Below are 22,213 nucleotides of genomic sequence, written 5' to 3'. Positions count from 1 at the left end.
TGACCCGCCTCCCCAGGGCCCCTCAGGGCCCCTCAGACGCCCCGGCTGAGCCCCCCAGGGCCCCTCAGAGGCCCATGAGACAGCGAGGCGGGAGCTGCGGGAGCGAGTCTGCTTCCACCGGCGGGTCTGCATGGCCGCGTCCCCGTCCCAGCCGTGCCCTGGTCGCAGCTGGGTCCCACGTCTTCCCCTCTGGACGCCCTGCCCGACGGGGAGACGGGCTGTCACCCTCTCAGCACCTTCTCGTTCCACAGGCACCTTGGCCTCAGGCTCAGGGACTCGGGGTCGCAGCACCATGAACCCCGACAGGGGCTCGCAGGGGAGCCCTGAGGAAGAAGGGGGAGAGCGGGGTGGAAACCCAAGGTGGGAGCTGGGGGGCCGCGGGGAGCCGGGGAGCAGGGCTGGGTGCCCCTCTCTGCGCATGGGCAGCGCGGAGGCCGGGAGAGCCCCCCAGGGGTCAGGGCCGGGTCAGGTCACGGCGGGGGCACGAGCGCCAGAGCGGCTCAGGAGCGGGGACCCGACGGGCGGGGCGGGGGGCAGAGCGCTTGGTCCCGGCCCCGCAGAGGCCACAGAGGCCTGGCTGCTCCCCGCGCGAGGCGGAGCGAAGGCCCCGCTGCGAGTTCTCCCGCAGGAGTGAGTTGCCGACGGAATCTGTTATCGTCTCCAGGCCAGAGCCGCTCTCAGAGACATTTCCGTCTACTTCCCCCGGGAAGAGCGGGCACAGGTGGGAGACGGCAGAACGCGGTGCAGGAACGTGAAGAGGAGCCACGAGGGGCTCCCAGCCTAGGGGACGGCGGTGCTGGGCCGGGGGACCCGGGACACGGCGCACGGGGCTGTCTCTCCTCAGGCGCTCTGCCTGCAGCGCCCTCCCGGGTGGGCACCAGTCCCGGGGATGCTGCTCCTGCGTCAGTGCAGGGCTCGCGCTGGCCGCGCAGAGCTCTCAGCACCTGGTTCTGGACTCTCCGTCCCACCCCCTCCCCTCCCCCCCCATCGCATCCCATCCCCACCGGCTTGGTGGCCTTTGTTCCTCCTTCAAACTCTTCACTTTCAGGACCAAGGTTTTGTTTCCTTCCAGGTCTCAGAGCCCCTCGACCAGCTGTCATGTGTCACCGCAGGCAGGCCACCAAACCCCAGGCGGAGGACCCTGAGGACTGTGGTGAGGAGAGGACCCCGAGGCAGCAAGGTGAGGGGCCTGGAGAACTCAGAGGTGCCCTCCCGGAATGGACCTGGGTTTAGGTCAGGCTGCATCTCAGGAGTTACCAAGGGAACTGTGTTTGCTTGTTCAGCAAACAAGCAAGATGCAAAACTGTTATACAGTAAGGGGCTATTCATATAAACTCTTTAAATGGGTAAAAGAATTATATGTTTTTATTGTCGACACTATTACAGAGGTCCCCATTCCAATATATAGTTATATATGTTGAAAGCACACCCACGCCTTTCTGCCCCCCCCTTCTTCCCCCACAGCCTACGTCTCCTAAACACCAAAGGACCCCAGGAGGTTTTCATGAGCATCAGCAGCTTGTTCCTGGATAACCCCCTGAACCTGTCTCCAAGGCCCTTTCTCTGTAAATTGACAGTGGGCCAAAGCAGCCCCGCCTAGGCTGATTGCTTTCCTATAACAATGAGCCAAGGCAGCCCAGACTAGGCTCTCCTCCTGCTTCTTCTGTCCTAAGCCCTTCCTTGTTTCGCTGTGCCCATCTTTAATAAACATACTCTCAAAATAAAAATAAATAGATAGCCCTGGCTGGGTGGGCCACTCAGTTGGAGCATCCTCCCCTACACCAAAAAGATTGCATGTTCGATTCTAGGTCAGGGCACAAACCTAGGTTTTGGGTTTGATCCCCAATAGGGGTGCATGCTGATCAATGTTTCTCTCTCTCTCCCCCTCCTTCCTCTCTCTCTAAAATAAATAAAAACATATCCTTGGTTGAGGATTAAAAACAATAATAATAGCCCTGACCAGTTCTCAGTGGTTAGAGCATCAGCCATGGACTGAAGGGTCACAGGTTCGATTCCAGCCAAGGGCAGGTATCTTGGTTGCAGGCTCAATCCCTGGCCCCAGTCAGGGTGCGTGCAGGAGGCAACCAATCAATGTGTCCCTCTCACATAGATGTTTCTCTCTCTTTCTCTCTCTCTCTTTCTCCTTTCCACTCTCTCTGAAAAGCAATGGAAAAAATATCCCCACGTGAGGATTAAAAAACAACAACAATAATAATAGACACAGCGTGGAGATGCAAGAGGATATAGGGGGGATAAATGGTGCTGGAAAAATAAAAGAAAGAAAAAAGAATAAATAAATATATATTTATAGATAATTACTAAGCATTAAGTATATAAAATACAAAAGTAAGAGCTAACTAATTGAGAACAGCTGTCATCACTCAGGAGGAAGGTCTGCAGGTGAGCGGAGTTCTAAGACCTGGCTGCCTGTTGGCTTGCATAGGGACATGTGAGAAAAATTACTAATCATGGTGATTAAGGGGGTTGGGCTATGGGCCAGGGTAGAGAGTAGTTCATCATTTAATCAGGTCCTGATGTCTGCCATGGCATCATTCTGTCAACTTTCATGAAAGTGTGGTCAGTAGAGTCATCCTGCTTTCACGGGACTGGGGTTTAAACACAGCTGAAGTCAAGATGTTATCTCTAATTTACCCAAAACTCTGTGTCTATGGCCAACAGACCTGAGCTTTTGTTCCTAAGACTGTGTGATGCTTACCAGAATCAAATGATTAAGAAAGGGGGTGGACGGCCAGTACATGCAAAGGTGGAAGGATAAGAAAGGAAGGAGGCAAAGTAGTCACGGTGCCATTGGACTGGACAAGGCCAGTGTGAATCAAGAAGACAGAAAGGAGAAATGGAGTTTGTGAACGGTTACGTGGCATTTATTACATTTCTGTCATGAATAGGCCAATTTTTTACATAAATGTAATAGATACCTTGTAAACATAGAAGGAAGCTTTGTCTTTTTTTTTTTTAAACATTCTAACATAATTGGTTGATGTCCCCAATAGAATCATAGGCCTTAATGAAACCTCAGAAAACATTTTCCAGTTATCCTTGGACTATCCTTGTATTACTCTCTGATTTAGAATTCTCTGTCCCTAATAAGAATCTCCAGATTTGGGGAAAAATTACCAACCAAAACACTGATTTCTCATCATCTTTTAGTCAAACCTTCTTGGGTGGCCTTCAGAGTGGAACAGAGTAAACACCAGAAGGTGAGTATTTCCCAAATCCTGTTGACAAGAAAATCTTACTCATGGGTGCAATTCAGGTAAGAGTAGGAAAATGCAGAGAGTATCCTAGGAACCGCTGCCTTCCTCTGCTGATCTCTTCAACACAATGTCCGATATTATCATCTTAATAGTTCATGACAACAGCAACAAGAGTAGCTACCACTCACTTTATTTTCACAATGTTTCAGACTTTAAGAATTCTACATGAATAAACTCACTTAAACCTTACCCCACTCCTATGAGCTAGGTACTATAACGATCACCGTTTCTGATGAGGAAACCAAGGTTTCAGACATATAGAAATGTTTGATTTTTCTGAGATTGCAGTATCAGTGGTAGTGTAATATAATCCACAGCCTCTTCTCTAAACCACTTACAAGCTCATTAAACCAGTAGTTCTACACATTTTACCCTGTCTTATTCATGTATCACTACATCATTCATCTGACTGGTGATTCCAAACTCAACTCTTTTCTGCTATGCTTCAGTGAGAGATGCGCTAAGACCCTCTAACTAACAGAAGCTCACTGACATATAGGCAGTTTGTACAGTGGGTGGTCCCAGATGAAGAAGGGCACAGGATCCCCAGTATCAGAGCCTCCCACTCTAATAAAAGAAGGCATTTCCCATCCCTGAAAAGCTTCAGGTTTGATGATTGAGGAACAAAAAATAAATAATAAAGTGACTTAAGGACTGCATATATGCTACACACTATTCAATAGAAACTTATCCATCTGGAACTGATTTCAAAGGTCCACTCCTGTAGGAGGAAGTACCAGTTTCTTTCTCTGAGTTCTAATTAGGCCACTCTCATCTTGTTTGGAACCATTTGTTCAGCCTGCCTGGCTCTGCATTGTGAGCTCTTTGAGACGCTGATTCTTCTAAGAAGTCCCAGGCCCAGCTCAGGGTCCCTCAGGGTCCCCTGAATGTTTGCTGAATGAATGATTTCATATTTACAAATTAAACTAGAGGAAGGTCAATGAATACTAAAGATAATTAATGTGCAATTTCAAATATGGAGATGGCTGAGGGGTAAAATAACAGGACTGTAATCTCAGTCATACTGTATTAAATAGCTCACAAAATACTTTGGTGTGGACATCATTGTATTTCATGTTCACTATAACATTAAGAATGAGCATGTTATAGATCAGGAAACTGAAGAGAACTAGCTAGTGATACAACCTTCCTCAAACATAATTGATGGGAGCCAGCTAAACTAATCACAAATATTCTTTCCAAGATACAGCAATTTGCAAATTTCAACACCATTTTCTTTATTGTTTAGATATGTTTCTGCCAACTATTTCTTTTTTCTCTCCCCAATACCCCTCACTTTCACTATTATAGAGAAAGCTGAAAGGAAAGAACCTTAAGGCATGGGTTCCAATCTTGGATTCACTACCCACACGGCCCTTTCTTTTCCCTCTAATATTCATACTCCCTAGGTATTTCCAAGGGTTGTTTAAGTATTGATTAAAGTCATGCATGTAAAATATATCATAAGTCCTAAAGAATTAAAGAAATGAATGTTGTCTTTTAACGTGTGACTTTTACATTGAAGCCAATGTCCAGGGCACCATTAAGTAATGATTCCAGTTGGAAGGAATTGTTAGGAACAGCAAATCTGCTGACGGCAAGTGGTTCAGAGCCGGCCCAGAAACCAGTGTCCCCCCCTGGAGAAGCAAGTACCTCTGGACAGCACTCTAGACCAAAACTGGGTAAGAGAAATAATTTGGAGGTTTCAGTTCCACTAAGTCCTCTAGAAAGGCTGGTAAGTATGGCCTATGTATGTGGGGTAGACTGCAGAGGCCTGGATTGAAGCTGGACTAAGCTGAGACAGAAGGTAGCACTGGAACTTTGGGCAAATCTTATAAACTGTGAGCTCCTGAATGCTCATGTGTAAAGGGAACATAAGGATACATAACTCATATATTGTTTGAGAGCATTACATTATATTTAAAGTAACTGACACATGCAAGTTGTCCAATAAATCCATCTGTGATAATAGCAACCATACTTTCTTGGTGTTGTACGCCCAAGCCTTTACTCAATACCTAACCCATAATGTGCCCTCAATAAATATTTTATGAATGAGTAAAGATTGGGAAAGATTTTCCCTGATAATGGGAAAATCTAGAAACTAAAATTGAATTGGTCTTCGGTAGTCTTTGTGGAGTCTTAGTCTCTCTTAGTTAACAGAGGAAAATACCAGAGTATATAGAAGAACAGGTAATAATTTAATGGGAGGAGATTGTGTGTTTTCTCACAAAACACACCCCACCACCCTCGCTCACCTGCTCTTCTCAAACTTAGAACTCAGGAGGAAGGAGATGTAGGTGCAGATGTACAACCTATGAGAAAGAAAGGGCCACGTGTACCAAGAGGTCAGAGAACTCCAGGACAACAATTACCTCTGTAAGTGACCCTCACCAAGAAGCATGTTATATCTTGATACAATAATTTCATCTGGTCATTGGGTCCCCAAATCATTCCCTTCTTCTCGTGACCTGAAGTACAGGATTGAGGCTCAATAATGTGAGTGCCTGGGTTCTCTCTGAAGCTCTTTATGTCCAGGAACATGCACTATACCTTTCCTGATCCCTGTTCCTCTTGCCTCCAGATTGTGAGAAGTGTCAGAACTTCTTCATTGACAGCTGTGCTGTGCATGGGTCCCCTATATTTGTAAAAGACAGTGCAGTGGACAAGGGTCACCCCAACTGCTCAGCCCTCAATCTGCCCCCTGGGTTGAAAATCAGACTGTCAGGCATCCCTGAGGCTGGGTTTGGAGTGTGGAACGAGGAATCGGATCTGCTGGTGGGTCTGCACTTTGGCCCTCATGAGGGCCAGATCACAGAAGATGAAGATGCAGCCAACAGCGGATACTCCTGGCTGGTGAGAAGTGTTTACCTCTTCCCCTGTGCTCTGGCTTCACACATCCCTCCTGTGGCTTGGTGGGAGCCCACCTTCTACATGCTAGATCATGGGTGGGCATAATATGGTTAGCTCTGTGTATTGAGTGGAGTTTGTTTGAACAGGGAGCTCCTGTTTAAGAATCAGACGGTGAGTGGGAGCAAGGTGGTACAGACACAAAGGAGTGGCTCCTCCCTGTGAGACTCCTGCTCTCAGTGGACAAATAGACTCAGACATGTAGATGATGAGTCAGAAAAATATCATGTGGTCACCATCGACAGTTGAATCCCAGGCAGGCTGAAGGAATCCTAACCCTAACCCTAGCAACCCTAACCGTAGCCCTAGCCCCAGCCCTAGCTCTAAATCTAGCCATCCCCCCCACCCTCGCCCATTTCAAAGAATGGATGAATGAGTTTGTTAGTCTTTTGCCAATATTTCCCAATCCTTAAGGTTTTAAGAGTGACTGTCTTTATTTTACAATTAGTCTTTATAGGGCCACAGGTGTGGCTCCAAAATATCCAAGCCCACCAAATCTTTTTACCTCCCCAAACCTCCTCAGTTCCTCAGAATGCACATAGATAATTGGTTTTATGAAACCCAGGCCTTGGCCCTTTGAAATGCAAATACCTGGTCAAAAACTCTTATCTAGATAATCTTTTAAAATACTAAAATAAAATACAAGTTTCTGGGAGGTGAGCCTTTTTGAAAGGAAAGAAAAAGAAAAAGGAGAACCTTAGTCATCTATGTAAATCAATTTCACTTATTTCAACTATTCCTTTTTAAATTTCAAACTGTTAATGTAATCTCTTATAATTTGTGGGAGGTGTGCTTTTTGAAACTGAGAGTATGTTTGAAATGTGTTAATAAAACTCAATCTAAAGAATAGTAATTGCTTACTTTAGAGGGGTCACTAAAAGTAAAAGGTTTTAAAGAGTTAAGAATTTTAATTAATTGGCCCGGCTGGGTGTGGCTCATCGGTTGAGCATCGACCTAGGATCCAGGTGGTCAGGGTTCGATTCCCGGTCAGGGCACATGCCCGGGTTGTGGGCTCGATCAATGACTCCCTCATCATTGATGTTTCTATCTCTCTCAAGTCAATAAAGATACATTTTTTTAAAAAAAGAATTTTAATTAATTGAAAGAAATTGTATGCTTTGGATAATAGAAGGTATAAGGTACGGAAACATGTTTTGAAGGTAAAAATAAAGTGAGTTGTTCTAAAGCTGGTTGCTTCAGAATGGGTAAAAAGGTCTGAACTTAATAACAAACTTCAAGAATATAAAACAGACTTACAAGGGAAAACAGACAAATTTATAATTGTAATAGATTTAACACACCTCTCATTCAGGGGCAGAGCCTACCTCTTTCAGAACCAATAGACGCCCACTAAAAATACAATAAGGATGTAAGAAATTTCAATAACATGACCTGCAAATGGAGGTCAACAGTCACAAATAATCCAGTCACAAATAATCCACTCTACCCAACAGCTTTTCCTGAGCACCTGCACCCGGGTGTTATTCCCAAGGTGCCCAGAAGGCGGCAGCAGAGAAACACACTTGGAATCTTCTCTAAAGTGACCGTGACCAGGGCGCAGAGGGAGCATAACAAAGGCGCTACACCCGCTGCGCCCCAAGGATCATGATCCCGGGAACTGAATCTGACCGGGGCCTCCTGGGTGGGCCTGCCAGCCCTGCACACAAGAAACGTCCACAGCCCAATGTGGGGAGGATGGGGCCCAGCTCACATGCAGCACAACCAAGGCAGAGCTTGGAAATCTCTTAAAATATAGAACTGTCGAAATAAAATGTTGAAAGACAGAGTTCAAGAAACACCCTCAAAAGCATGTCCAATTACAAAGAAAAGAAGACCTAAGAAATAAGGCCACCATTTTGGAAGACTGGTCCAGCATTTCCAACATCCACATAACATCTCTGCTAGAGAGAGACCCGAAAACACGGAGGGAAGAGATCATCAAAGAGACTGTCAAGTAAGATGACCGAACAATGCCCAGGGCTTAAAAGACTTTGATGTCTTATTTAAACTCAAAGGCTTAACACAAAGGTGAATTAGAAAGACTCTTACCTAGGACTTGAAAATCAAAACAAAACCCTCCTTTTCAGCTTTAGCCACTCACGGGTGATGGAATATAAAACAAAGAGTAACCAGTGAACTAACAAAAACAATCCAGCTCATAAGTACAGGCCCCAGAATGGTGGTTACCGGGAGATGGGGGAGGGAGAATTGGGTAAAGGGCTCAAAATATAGGGTAACAGCCCAGGTGGCGTGACTCAGTGGTTGAGCGTCAACCTATGAACCAGGAGGTCTGTGGTTCGATGCCCAGTCAGGGCACATGCCTGGGTTTTGGGTTCGATCCCCAGTAGGGGGCCTGTAGGAGGTAGCCCATCAGTGACTTTCTCTCATCATTGGTGTTTCTCTCTCCCCCTCCCCCTCTCTGAAATCAATGAAAACCTATTAAAATAAATAAATAAATAAATAAATAAATAAATATATATATATATATATATATATATATATATATATATATATAGTCAAAGAAGGTGAAGTGCACAACTGAATATACAGATACCAAATTATGATGAACAGTACCTGCCAATTACATGATGTTAGTAACCAATGTTACCTCCATAACTTTAATCTTTTCAAAAGCCCCAATAAAGGAATCACATGTGACCTGCAGAGAAGGAAATGTCAGAGTGACGTGTGACTTATCAAAGAGACTGGCTGCCGCACTGATACAAGACCTTCAGGTTTCTAGTGGGAAAAGTATTTTAAACTCTGAATTCTGCCCTATCAAATTGTTAGTCCAATATGAGGGCAGATTAAAGACAGCCTGAGAACAATAGATCAGGAAATCTATTTTTCACTCACCCTTTCCTGTAAAATTAACTGAAGAAGGTCTCCAACATAAGACATGTGTCGGGAAAGAGAGGGGGAAACCTGTGACTCGGGACACCCTGGAGCCGACCCAGGGAAGCTACTGCAGGGGCTGTCGGGAGGACGGCCTCACCCCTGGCTCAGGGACACATCCCTGGGATGGGGACAGGGAGGAGGGCTGCAAGCAGCAAGTCTTCACTGGGGACACTTCAAGCACTAGAAAGACTAAAGGATGTGAAGAAAAGCAGGTGATGGAAGAAGGAAGGCAGAAAACCCAAGAAAGCATGTCTGCAACCACAGAAGACTCAGAAATGTGGGGCATGGGCTGCAGTCATAGCCCAGGCACCTTCCTGAAGAGGTGGGAGTTCTCACGATGCTATTGTACTGAGGACAATACAGATACACCTATCCTGGTGCACATTCTTTAAAGGAACTGAGGACGGCAATGACCCCTAGGAAATAAACCAAGATAATGATATCTCTACTGTGGGGTGAGAGTGGGGGGAGGCGGGTCTCAGAATCTCCACCCTCTGCTGCAGGGGCAGGAGCTGGGAGGTCCTCAGGGGCACTGCAGAGGGGAGTGCAGGGCTGGCAGAGGCTTCCTTTCATTTTTGCTCTTTCCTCACTATCCTATTTTGTTTCATGTGCACATTTTATTTTGACAAAAGACATGAGAAGGGTAACCTGGGAGGACTGAAGATGGTGGTGGACTGAGTGGAGGCTACCCTGCCACTGTCCCAGGAACAAACTGGAATGACAACTAAACTACAGGAAAACCATCCTGAATAACCAACTGCAACTGAAGACAAGCTGGACAGCACCCCCATAACCAAGGAGGAAAAGGGGTGATCGTATAGAGACATGTAGGAAGTGCGGAGGCACCAGAGGGCTGGCTGGGTTCCCACAGACAGCAGCTGAAGGTCCGGAGAGAGATCTCAGCTGTGGGGGGGTCCCACTGAGGACTCTGGGGCCTCAACCCCTGGTGGGGCTCCCCAGCCCAGAGCACCAGACCTGAGACAGGGGCGCACATAACATCTGGCCCTGAAAAGCAGCCGCATTTCTATCTGCCAGGGAAAGACGCTTGGAAATGCAGGCGCCCCCTTAAAGAGCAAACACACAAAGTTTCCTGTGTAGCCACTCACCTTGGGCTCCAGCAGAGGGAGGGCAGAGTGGACCGTAGCTGTGTGAGGAGAATCTAGGCTGAAGGCACCCCTCTGGATTCCTGTGCAGAGCCATTCCCCCAGACTGCAGAGGCACACACTTACCTTCCAAACAGCTTTTGCCTGAGGAGGAAGCAATTGCCCCACCCTGCAAGAAAACCTCTAGCCCTACCCCCCTGGAGTTTCTACAGCATGAGGCTCATTAAGAGAATCAGGTTTATCAGCCTGCAGGCAGAGGCAGACCTCAGAGTGCTTTGAGTCTTTGCCTGATCTGCTTCTGGGCCCAGGCCTTGCAAAAGCAGACTTAGGTGTGCATCTTGATCCTGTCGAATCACACTCAGCCCTGACAGAGGGGACCTCAAGCTGTGGGTTGTTGATAGCTCCAAACAGGGTGCTCAAGGCCACTCACAAACAGCATCTGGCATTGGCCTGCACTACAGACCCTCCAAAAGGACAGCTTGTCCTAGCAGGCCTACCTAATATATAGAAACAAATCCAAATAGGCAGCTGTTACGGCAAGCTTCAGCTGCTAACTGACCCCGACACAGAACCCTAACAAAACGTAGCACAAATTTCACCCTAACACTAACCCTAACCCTGGCCTAAACACTAGCCCTAATCTTAACCTTACCCATAGCCCTAACCTTAGACCTAAACTTAAGCAACAACCTAACCTGATCCCTAACCCTAAACCTAAGGGAAACAGTAGCCCTAACCGTAAACTTAGCCCTAGCCCTAACCAACCCTAAATTTAGCCCTAACTCTAAGCAAAACCCTAACCTTATCCCTAAACCTGTTAGCCCTAACCCTAACCCTATCCCTAATCCTAAACCTAACCATATCACTAACCATAACACTAACCCTAAACATAACCCTAGACATAACCCTAACCCTAACCCTAGCCCTAGCCCTAACCCTAAACCTAGCCCTGATCCTAAGCGAAACCTAACCCTAGCCCTACACCTAACACTACCCCTAACTCTAATCCTAGCCCTGACCCTAACCCTAAATGTAACACTAGTCCTATCCCTAACCCCAACCTCAACCCCAACCCTAAAACTCTAACCCTAAAACCCTAATCTTAACCCTAAAACCCTCACCCTTACCCCAACCCTAAACCCTGACCCAAACCCTGTCCCCAAACCCTGACCCCTGACCCTATCCCTAATCCTAAATGTAAACCTAACCCTAACCCTTCCCCTCAACTTAACCCTAAAGTCCTAACCCAATCCCTAATCCTAAAACCTTAATGCTAATCCTAACCCTATACTAACCCTTTTCCCCTAACCTCTAAACCCATACCCTATATCTTAACCCGATACCCTAACTCCTAACCCTTCCCCTAACTTCTACCCCAACTCCTACCCCCTCACCCCTACCCCCTACCCCTTGCCCCTAATCCTTAACCCCCAACTCCTAACCCTAACCCTAACCTTAACCCTTACATCCTTACCACTACAGAAATGAAGCTGCTGGCACATCGTTCTCTAGACATTAAGATTTCCTTATTAAATTCAGAAAGTGTCAACAATCATCCAAGTGATTCAAGTTGCACCGAAAATGCTTCCACAGTTAACTATCCCATCATACTGACGTTGCCCACTGCCAAGGAGTGAATGCAAAGTCAGTGTTGGAGATGCAAGAGAAGGAAAGAGAACCTGTCGAAACACCCACCATGTGCGGGACAGTGTTGATGCTGGCAAATGAATAATGACCGATGTGTCCTGACCCTGTATGAGTGCCAACGCCTGTGCTTTTACAGCTTCATTCAGTGCCAGTCTGCTGAACCCCAGAGGCCATAAGTCACCCCACATCACCCTTCACCTGGGTGGGAGGTCGGGTCTCACCATGAAGTCCTTTGACACCTCGACAAGACGGCATTTTCTGACCACTGTTGACTGAAGTCCATTGTGATGTTTCCGCTCTTGAGAAAGAACGTGTCATAGGATCCAACTACTCAACTTAAAACCAAAAAGTAGACTCGTGAGTGTTGTGGGACATGGACTCACCCAGGGAGCTGAGAACAGCTCCTAACAGGCCCATCGACGGAGTGTGCGTCTCGGGGGGGCCCTGCAGGCAAGAGCCTGGAAACAAATACTTTCTCATTCTGATGTTACTTTATGTCAGCAAAATGTGTCTCCCCTCTTCCCAAACAGATGACTGCCAGCACGGGCCCCAGCTGCACACCTGGCCCCTCCACAGAGAAATGGTCTTTGTTTCGACCTGGAACTCATTTACAACATTGCCCAGCATTGGATGAATTCTCTAGACCTGTCAACAGGGAACTGATGTGCTGCTTGGGGGAGCCGGAAAGAAGGGCTATTATTTCTGCTGTCACTCAGCCTGACTCATCCTAACTAGCTGCATGAGCACAGAGAGCCTAAACAGGACACCGGCCCTGTGGTTTTCCCAACCTAGAGAAGCAGACAGGCTCAGGGACGCAGACACATGCTGAGTCTGTACCCCAGGACCTTCCTACACCGACGATCCTCTAACCACCTGGGCATCACTTGCGTGGCTGCTGTCTCAGAACAACCTGTAACATGAGTCCTCAGAGTCTCTCTCGAGCACCAGGTCTGCAGCAAGACCATGAAGGAGGCACGATGAGGCAGCTTCTCCTCTGCATCAGCTCAAGTCCCCGCGGAGGCCTGAGGACGGCTCTGACAGCCACACAGCTTGTCACCTCTGCAGAAGCAGGCAGCTGCTCCCTCCCCAGGGCTCCTCCATGCTCAGCTCTCATCCCACAGCTGCCTCCATCTGTGCCACTCTCCACATCTCACGTTACAAACTTCCCTGAAGGACTAAATTTTTCAGCTTGTCACCTTCCAATATGGAGTGTCTTAGTGGCCAAAGTTCTTGAGCCAGGTCACTTGAAGGGCCACTGCTGGCTTATACACTGGTTAATCCCCCCTTTTATCTCCAAGCCACACTCTTACTTGCTGCCACTAACAAAGGCCCCCACTCAAAGTGCCCAGTGTGCGTGGTTGTGTGCTGCACAGGGAGTGTTGTGCTCATGTACACATGGTCATAAAAGTGCATCAGGTGCATCTCTATATCTCATTTCCCTAAAACCTGGTTCTTACCAGGTGGGGTCAAGCCCCACCTCCTCTATGAATGTGATAAAAGTAGGGATACTCTTACCAGAAAACTACAGGAAGGGAACCAGAAAATTTTTCACACAATTTTAGGGCACTCGCACATAGCAAAAGCCACCTGTGGACCCGGGAGCATCAGGAGCTCAGGCTGGACCCTTGTTGGAGATACTGGCCCTTGGCCAGAGCTTAAAGGCCTAGTCTGATCAGTCATAGCCAGGGAAACAGGGCCATGTGGCAATTCTGGGCATTTCTCCCAAGGAAATAATTCTAAAAGCAAAAGAACAATCTAACTGTCCAATTTAGGTGAATAATAAGATAAGTCATTACACCAACCAAATGTTGGCACCATTTAAAATGGTCATAAAAATAATACAAGAAGCCCAGCTGGGGTGGCTCAGCAGTTGAGCATCAACCTAGGATCCAGGAGATCGCGGTTTGATTCCCAGTCAGGGCACATGTCTCGGTTGCAGGATTCTTGATCCCCAGCAGGGGGCGTGCAGGAGGCAGCAGATCAATGCCTCTTATTATTGATGTTTCTCTCTCTCCCTCTCCCTTTCTCTCTCTGAAATCAATAAAGACATAAAAATAATAACATGGGGGAAATCATAATACATATGTTGTATAATTATAACAAGGAATGAGGTGACATAAGATTGTGTACACAGTATGTCTAGAGCTAGATTTGCTTTTAATTCTGTTCATAAAGAAAAAAGACTGGAAGGAAATGAACCAAAATGCTGAAATGATTGTGTCAGAATCGGCCTACGTAAATTTTCCTTATCTCATATACATTTCATAACGAAAGTAAGGCTGCCTCATAGTCCTGTCTACTCTCTGCTTCAGCTCATAGAATTAACTGTTCTAAATATTAGGAAAGCAGCTTGCTCCATAGAGAGGGGACTATGACATACAAACATAAAATATCATTGTGAGCTTTGTTCTGAAGCTCTTTTAGCAAAATCATCTAGTTATACATGACAACATTCTGGGGGGAAAGGTCAATCCAGTTAAACATTTCATCTCCAATGTCACCTGCGCCCACCATCCAGCCCTGCTCCGTGGCTGGAAACTCTGCTCCGTGATTCCTGAGCACAGTCACAGAGTCTTAATTTTTGGTAGTTTGTCATCCCAAGTTTTAAATATTTTGAAAAAGCATATAAATCAATAAATCACACATGCTCCCATTTCTTACAATAACAACGAGCTATATGGTTCCATTACACCTGTAAACTTCAGTGTATTTTGATATACAGAAACAGTTCAGATTTTGGGAAACTGTTCAGCTCCAACTCCAAGTCTAACTGTTAACTGGGCCATACCTGCTTCCCCGCTCCATTAGCAACATCAAAAGGCCCTGGAGACTTTGATAAAGTCAAATCTTTGTGATTAGATAGGATGTAAAACAATGTTAAAGAATCTAAAAAACAGAAGCATTTGCTTTATAATGTTCTCGGTGCTCTTTATAACACTAAATACATTCTCCTACTTTTTCTCAAAGTCCCTAGGCAGAAGGCACACATGTCAGGTGCTAATTAGGACCTGATCATCAGCATCCCTGTCTTACTGAGCAGCATAATAAATTAAATACGAAGCATCTGCAGGTGACATGAAGGTGAATAGCAGAAGCAGCTCTGAGTTCAAAGCACCCACTTACCACTACGCTTTGTAAAACGTAAACCTGTCGTTCCGATCTTGTACCAATGTCATCCACCCTGAAAGCAGTGATGACTCAACAAATATTTTATTTAAAACGTGAATATTTGACAGTTTTACATAAATTGTGACCAGCTACAGAGACTCCTCCTTTGAAGTCCGGGTTCCGACTCAGAAAGAGTGTGTGTAGACGGTTTATCTCCGTTACCACCTTTTCCACAATCTTCTGACAGTAGGTGGGGCTATTGTAAAACAGAATATCTAGCAAGGTTTAGTTGGTAAAGTGACGAAACCGACCAATACTTGGTAAAGTGATTTTCTTAATATTCCTGTTTAGAAAGAAAAAAGCATGTCAGTAGCCACCTTCAATTTATGAATTTTTTTCAGTTTATATTTTGAGTCCTGAACATACACTGAGTAAAAAAATCCCACAAATATGAGTTGATTTTGTAGAATGAGTTATCCTAAATAAATCAAGATTAGCAAAAAAGCTGCTATTTATGCCTTTAACAGTACTATGAATTTGAGGAATTTCTGAAGAGGTATCATATAAAATAAGGCTTATGAAAATATTTTTATTTTTAAAGAAGAAAGCCTACTGTTTCATTTTTCTTCCAATTTATTGGAAAGCTGGATACCTGACAAAAACTGTCAGTGGAAAGGACAATAAAGTATCAGGAAGTAAGCAAGGAGCTTAATGGAATTAAGATCTTCCCTGATTTGAGAATGGCCACAGCAAAGTTCAACAACATCCAGAGAAAGAAAACACCCTCATACCAGGGCCCAACATGGATAAATGCTGCTTGTAGGATCAGTTTTATTAAACCATGTGTCCTGAAACATGATGACCGGCGCCAAAATTCAGATGTTATTAGCCTGTGTCTTAGCATAAATGTTACCTAAAATTAAAAAAAAAAAAATTTTTACCTAAATCTGTGGTTCTCAATTGAAAGCATTCAAAATTGAGTGGGGGTATTTTTGGTTGTCACAGTGCCTGGTGAGTGCTGTGGGCACTTAGACTAAGGATACTGAATGGCCTAAAGTACACACTCAACAATCTTTGCCAACTTGTTATGGCAGGTAGCCCTAATCACTGTTTCTTTTTGTCATCATTCTAAAGAATGATGCTAAAATAGAGAAGTCTAGAAGTGGCACTGGTCCTAAACAAATTTTACTCACCGTGGGGAATTTCATCAAGGTTATCATCAATTCCACACTTTACAACCCTGGGCCTTGTCTGTCCATCTTGTGTGGTCCCCCATTCATCTGGCACTGACGAAGGCTGGAACTGAACAATAACCTTCGAGATACAACAGAAGGGTTATGACAGCTCCCTACCAAACTCATTTCCACTACAGACTAAGTAATGTATTTCAATACAGTAAACTACTTCCTAATATGGATCCTTTATACGTTAAGTACTAGCACCGTTCCCCCCAAACCAATCTGTAATGATCCTGCTATTGATCATTAACCATTAAAACTAAGCAAATCAATACCATTATTTCCAATGCTAATGTTGGAAAATAATACAACTAAATCAGAATATACCTTGATTTAGAAATGTAATATGAACATCCAAGCTTACACATTAGAAATTAAGGAAAAGTTACCTGAAGAGAGGAGCCCATTTACAAATGCATCTTCAGTGCCAAACACTGACTGACCCACACCTTTTAGGAAGGTATAGTTTAATCCAACTATATTACATTAAACCTGATATCATATGAAAATATTTTTAAAAAAATGAATGCATGCAAGATGTTATGCAAAATTTTTGTTTGTACCCAAAATAGAAGGTCAAAAAATTTAAACAACAAAAGGACACACGTGCTTCCGGTAAGGAGGAGAACCAGGAGAGTGCAGAAGAGGCTTTATTTTCATTTTGCACCTTTTCATACTGTTTAAGTTCTGCTAACATGCACGTGTTTTTATTTTTATTTTTATTTACTTTAGTATCAATAAGGACTACAGAAGTGGTTAGAACATAGGTTATTTTATAGTTTCCTGCAACAATAGCCTATGTTCTGAGCAACGACTGCATGCCAAGCACTGTGCTAGGTGCTTTTGCATGAATTCCCTCACTTCACCCAAACTATGGCCCAGGGAGGTAAATCTTACTGCAGGTGAAGAGCCTGTGGCTCAGAGGGATTACGGTTGGTAAATGAAAGGATACCGATGGTGCCCACCCGTCAGGAGTGGGCTGGGCAGGGGCCTCCTTGGCCTCTACTAGTTGGATTAGATGCCTACGATTCTGTTTCCAACTCCTTCAGATTTTAGGAAGTCCCACATTTTGTGCCTGTGTCTCGCGATACTTCCTGCCTCTCGTGATGGCTCCTGCCTCTCACGATAATAGCCACCTCTCGCGATAGTGGCCGCCTCTCGTGATGGTTCCTGCCTCTGGCGACACTGCCTGCCTCTCCCAATAATAGCCACTTCTCATGATTGTGGCCACCTCTCGCGATAATGGCCACCTCTCGCGATACTGCCTGCCTCTCACGATATTTCCTGCCTCTCGCGATAGTGGCCGCCTCTCACAATAATGGCCACCTCTCGCGATAGTTTCTACCTCTGGCGACACTGCCTGCCTCTCAAGATATTTCCTGCCTCTCGCGATAATGGCCGCTTCTCACGATGGTTCCTGCCTCTCACGATAGTTCCTGCCTCTCGCGATGGTTCCTGCCTCTCGCGACAGTGGCCACCTCTCGCGATAATGGCCACCTCTTGCGATAGTTCCTACCTCTGGCGATGCTGCCTGCCTCTCGCGATAATGGCCGCTTCTCGCGATGGTTCCTGCCTCTCGTGACAGTGGCTGCCTCTCGCAACAGTGACCACCTCTCAAGATAATGGCCGCCTCTCGCAATGGTTCCTGCCTCTCGTGATGGTTCCTGCCACTCCCGATATTTCCTGCCTCTCATGATACTGCCTGCCTCCCGTGATGACTCCTGTCTCTCGCGATAATAGCCACTTCTCGTGATTGCAGCCGCCTCTCGCGATAGTTCCTACCTCTGGCGATACTGCCTGCCTCTCACGATATTTCCTGCCTCTCGCGATAATGGCCGCTTCTCGCAATGGTTCCTGCCTCTCGCGATAGTGGCCGCTTCTCACGATAGTTCCTGCCTCTCGCGATAATGGCCGCTTCTCGCGATGGTTCCTGCCTCTAGCGATAGTGGCCGCTTCTCACGATGGTTCCTGCCTCTCGCGATAATGGCCCCTTCTCGCGATGGTTCCTGCCTCTCGCGATAATGGCCCCTTCTCGCGATGGTTCCTGCCTCTCGCGATAATGGCCCCTTCTCGCGATGGTTCCTGCCTCTCGCGATAGTGGCCGCTTCTCGCGATGGTTCCTGCCTCTCGCGATAATGGCCCCTTCTCGCGATGGTTCCTGCCTCTCGCGATAATGGCCCCTTCTCGCGATGGTTCCTGCCTCTCGCGATAGTTCCTGCCTCTCGCGATGGTTCCTGCCTCTCGTGACAGTGGCCGCCTCTCGCGATAATTCCTGCCTCTCACGACAGTGGCCGCTTCTCGCGATAGTTCCTGCCTCTCGCGATAATGGCCGCTTCTCGCGATGGTTCCTGCCTCTCGCGATAGTGGCTGCCTCTCGCGAAACTGCCTGCTTCTCACTATAGTGGCTGCCTCTCCCGATAGTTCCATTGCTCACACAACTGCCCACCTCTCCCGGTAGTGCCGCCTCTCCCGATAGTGCTGTTGTTCACAAAACTGGCTGCCTCTGGTGATAGTACCTGGTTAGGAAACTGTCAGGTAGTAGCTGCCACTTGCCATAGTAGCTGCCTCTTGTGATAGTGCCCAGCCCTGACCTTTGACCTCTAACCCTTGAACTCTGGCACTTAACCTTTGACCCCTGACCCCATGGCCCCTGACTCACAACCTAGAACCCTTTAGCTATCGACCTTTGAACCCAACCCATACCCTCTGACCCTTAACCTACAATACCAGAAGCTTGTCCTTGACCTTTAGCCTATGACCTTGTACCCTTGAAGTCCTCTGACCCTCGACTGACAAACTCTGACTTTTGAACCCTGACCCTTAACCTTTTATGTGACTATTCACATATGACCCTTCGCTTCAAACCTCTAGCCTTAGAACTGTCACCTATGGCCCTAATCCCTAGCCATAATCCTAAAACCCTAACCCCAACCCCTTGCTTTTACTGACACTTGACCTTTGACCTGTTATTCCAATATTTGACCTTTGATCTCTGTCCCATGACCCTTGGCCCACGACCTATGACCCATGACCCTCTGACTTCCAACCTTTGACCTCTAGTTTATATCCTTCAACCTTTGAACTTTTGACCTGAGACCCTTGACCAATGACCTTAGACCCATGGTCTTTGAGCTATAACCCTTTGACCCTTAACCTCTGGCACTGAGCCCTCGAACTTTGCCCTTTGCTCTTTGACCTCAGAAATCAATCTGAACCCTTAACCCATCCCATCTCATCCACAACCTCCTGACCCCAATTTCAACCCTAACCTTAACTCTTATCCTCAGCCTGATCCTCTAAAATTCTAATCTAACTTAAATGGGGGGGAAATATCATTACAGTAAATCAAACACAGTGAAATGACGCTACGACAATGCACAGTAGACACGAGATGCAGAAGGCTGGTGTTGGGGAATCAGAGCAACCTCTTCCAAAGAAAAATATATAAACGATATTTCTCTGACACTAAAAACTTCAGTGCACCAACAGAAGCTATTCAAAAAGCAAAAAGACAGCCTGTGAAATCCAAGAAAATAGTTACATTATATCTCCACAACCATTGCGGATAAGCCAAGACCATAACCTTGGCAGGAAGTCAAGGGAAAGACAGGTAACTGGGACGCAGTCAGGTCTCATGGGCCTTTATTAAGAAAAACATTATGGGTTATTTTTAATTTATGTTATTATGATTCCAGTTTTGTTGCCTGTTGCATTTATATTTTGTATTTAGTATAATATTTATAGTTTAAAGGCATAACATTTTTTTAGTGCTTACAATTCAATTATGAGATGGATTTTAATTTATTATGGTTCATTTCCCATTGGAAACATTCAGGTGCTGTTATTAGATTCCCGCTAGTTGTGTAATCGGAAGCTCTAATTTTATGTTTGATTGTTTTTTAACTGGGACTAAGGTTGTAACAATATAATGCTGTAAACTACAATTATTACTTAAAATTTCAGAGGCCAGGAAAATGGTAAGTTTTAGAACTAAATTTTTTGTGCCTTAGTAGCAGTTTGAGAGACATGTTTTTCATAGCCATTCTAGTTTTTATTGGAATTAATATAGTTAGTGGTAAATATTGAGTTAGGGGGTAGGTCACTGTGCATGGCTTTCAAAGCTCGAGCAGGGTTAAGTGGCAGTTACCCATGCTGGCACTGTGTGATAACAGCCCTTGGATCTCCTCTAAGTCAGCTAATTGCATGTGAATCCCTGTCTCAGGGTAACCCAAGCAGAGGCAGCAAGCTACTTACCTTCTTGGGCCACGGTTCCTCTGGATGGGAGGAGTCAATGAATTACTAAAGAGAAAGTGCTCAGAAGGATACCTCACAGTATGTTTGTTTAATAAATGAAAAAAAAAAAGGAGATAAAGAATCTTTATTTATATAAAACCCCTATCTCCTCAGCAAACACAAACACCAGGTTTAAAACAATCTTTGTGGCACGCACAAACAAGCATTACTCCACTTGAGATCCGGGCCAACGTTCAAGCTAAATGTGCTGGTGCTGTCACCTGGAATGCTCACTGGGCTGGATCACAGAACATGACCCAGTCCCTCTGGTCTCTCAGTGGAAGCCAGCAACAGTGTTCACGGGGCACAGAAAGTCCCCCAGGTAACTGGGAGTGTTTATTCTGGGGACTGCATGCTTAGCAAGAGCCCTCAGCTTTACGTTGTGCAGGAACCCAACACCAGATGGTCACTGCGCGATCACCACCATTTTTCGTGTGCTTCTCTGTCACCACCCCCACCCCAGGTTGACTAAGCCAGGTCCTGCCCGGTGTCAACCTACTGAAATTGTTGAATGAATAGCACCTTTGGGCAAATGCCCACCTTCCAGGACCTCCATTTCCCCTCAGTTCCTCAAGGCCCCCCAATGCTTCTGTTGGCTTGGTTACTTTCTAGGCTCAGTGTCCAATCCAGTGACATGGCAGCAGCTAGTCCCAGGACTGGGCAAGAGGTGGGCACCCAAGTGACTAGGTGAACAAAACATGCCTTGAGCGAACATGACAGGGAGAGTGCACTGGACAAGCTGTGGGCTGATGAAGTAGCCCATGGCTTGTTCACAAGCCAAGGTGCCCAGGAACTCCCCTTCCCTGTAGGTGCCTGCTGGGCACAGCTGTGGAGCACCCTCCGCTCCCATGGGATGTGTTGAACCCAGGCCAATGATGGGAGCAGAGGGTCCAGTCTCTAGCCCGAGTGTCAGACAACCCACAACTTAATAGCAGGGCTCTCTGCATCTTTTGGAAATCTACCAGAAGGCATTCTGTAGACATGGGTAAGGCCCAGTCCTCACCTGCTGGCCTCAGCGCCAAGAGGGCACACACCTAGGAAGCACTCATGCACGTGGGCCCTGTGGAGAGCACGGCCACCGCTTGGGGTCTGGCTGCATGGCTGCTGGGGGTGGGCTGGAAGAACAGGGAGACACCACGGCTGCTCTGCTCCGCGACCAGGGACGGAGTTCCTGACTGCCACCGTCCCCAGTGGGAACAAGCCCAGAAGGCAGGAGGGACTCGAGCTGCAGAGGGAATTCTGGGTTTCCCCACCAACGTCGCGCTCCACGGGCAGCCCAGAGCAAGGCGCCGGGGAGAGGCCCGGCGTGGCCTGAGGATCCTACCCCAGCCGCAAACCCAGCCCCGACCCTAACCATAACCCCTACAAGGGCAGCCCTGACCACTAAGCCCTGAGCCGGAAGCCGCACACTGCACCCCAACGCGAAAGCCCGGCCCCAGCCTAAGCCCCAACCCTTTAACCCTGGGCCTGAGCCCCGAACCCTTCCCTCCTCGACCTGACGCCTCCTCTCTCACCGGCCTAACCGCGCTCTTCCGTCCCCTCAGCCCGTTCCTGGCGCTCGGCAGCACCTCCGCTCCAGAGAACTCCGGCCTCTCCGGCCCGGCTCCCGCCCGGCCCACGGTGGCGGAAGCACGGAACCCGCGGCAGCAGCGCTTCCCGCTCCCAGGCGCGAGACCGGAAGCCCGCCGCGCCCTCGCTGTGCTGTCCAATCGCTTCTGGTCGGCTGCCCGAAGCGCCTTCC

General features: G+C 46.9%; 1 long non-coding RNA gene and 1 pseudogene across 3 annotated transcripts; one reads left to right on the top strand and one right to left on the bottom strand.

The window, feature by feature from the left end:
• The first annotated feature begins 664 nt into the window (after positions 1 to 664).
• LOC107543139 (histone-lysine N-methyltransferase PRDM7-like) lies at positions 665 to 11,674 on the top strand (annotated as a pseudogene).
• A 3,353-nt stretch (positions 11,675 to 15,027) lies between these two features.
• Positions 15,028 to 22,087, bottom strand: LOC107537026 (uncharacterized). 3 transcript variants are annotated; one of them, XR_001603195.2, is made up of 3 exons: positions 21,987 to 22,087; positions 16,135 to 16,255; positions 15,028 to 15,284 (listed from the first exon to the last, which is right to left on the bottom strand). It is a non-coding gene; the product is annotated as an uncharacterized LOC107537026 (long non-coding RNA). The 3 variants fall into 3 exon arrangements; XR_001603196.2 differs by lacking the exon at positions 21,987 to 22,087 and adding an exon at positions 21,476 to 21,589; XR_015714535.1 differs by lacking the exon at positions 21,987 to 22,087 and having other exon boundaries at positions 16,135 to 16,973.
• Between the last annotated feature and the right edge of the window lie 126 nt (positions 22,088 to 22,213).

This window comes from Miniopterus natalensis, chromosome 5 (assembly GCF_054644295.1).
Source record: "Miniopterus natalensis isolate mMinNat1 chromosome 5, mMinNat1.hap1, whole genome shotgun sequence".
In the NCBI taxonomy this organism is placed as follows: domain Eukaryota; kingdom Metazoa; phylum Chordata; class Mammalia; order Chiroptera; family Miniopteridae; genus Miniopterus; species Miniopterus natalensis.
Note: the sequence above shows the minus strand (reverse complement) of the source record. Positions and strands in the feature narration are given on the sequence as shown.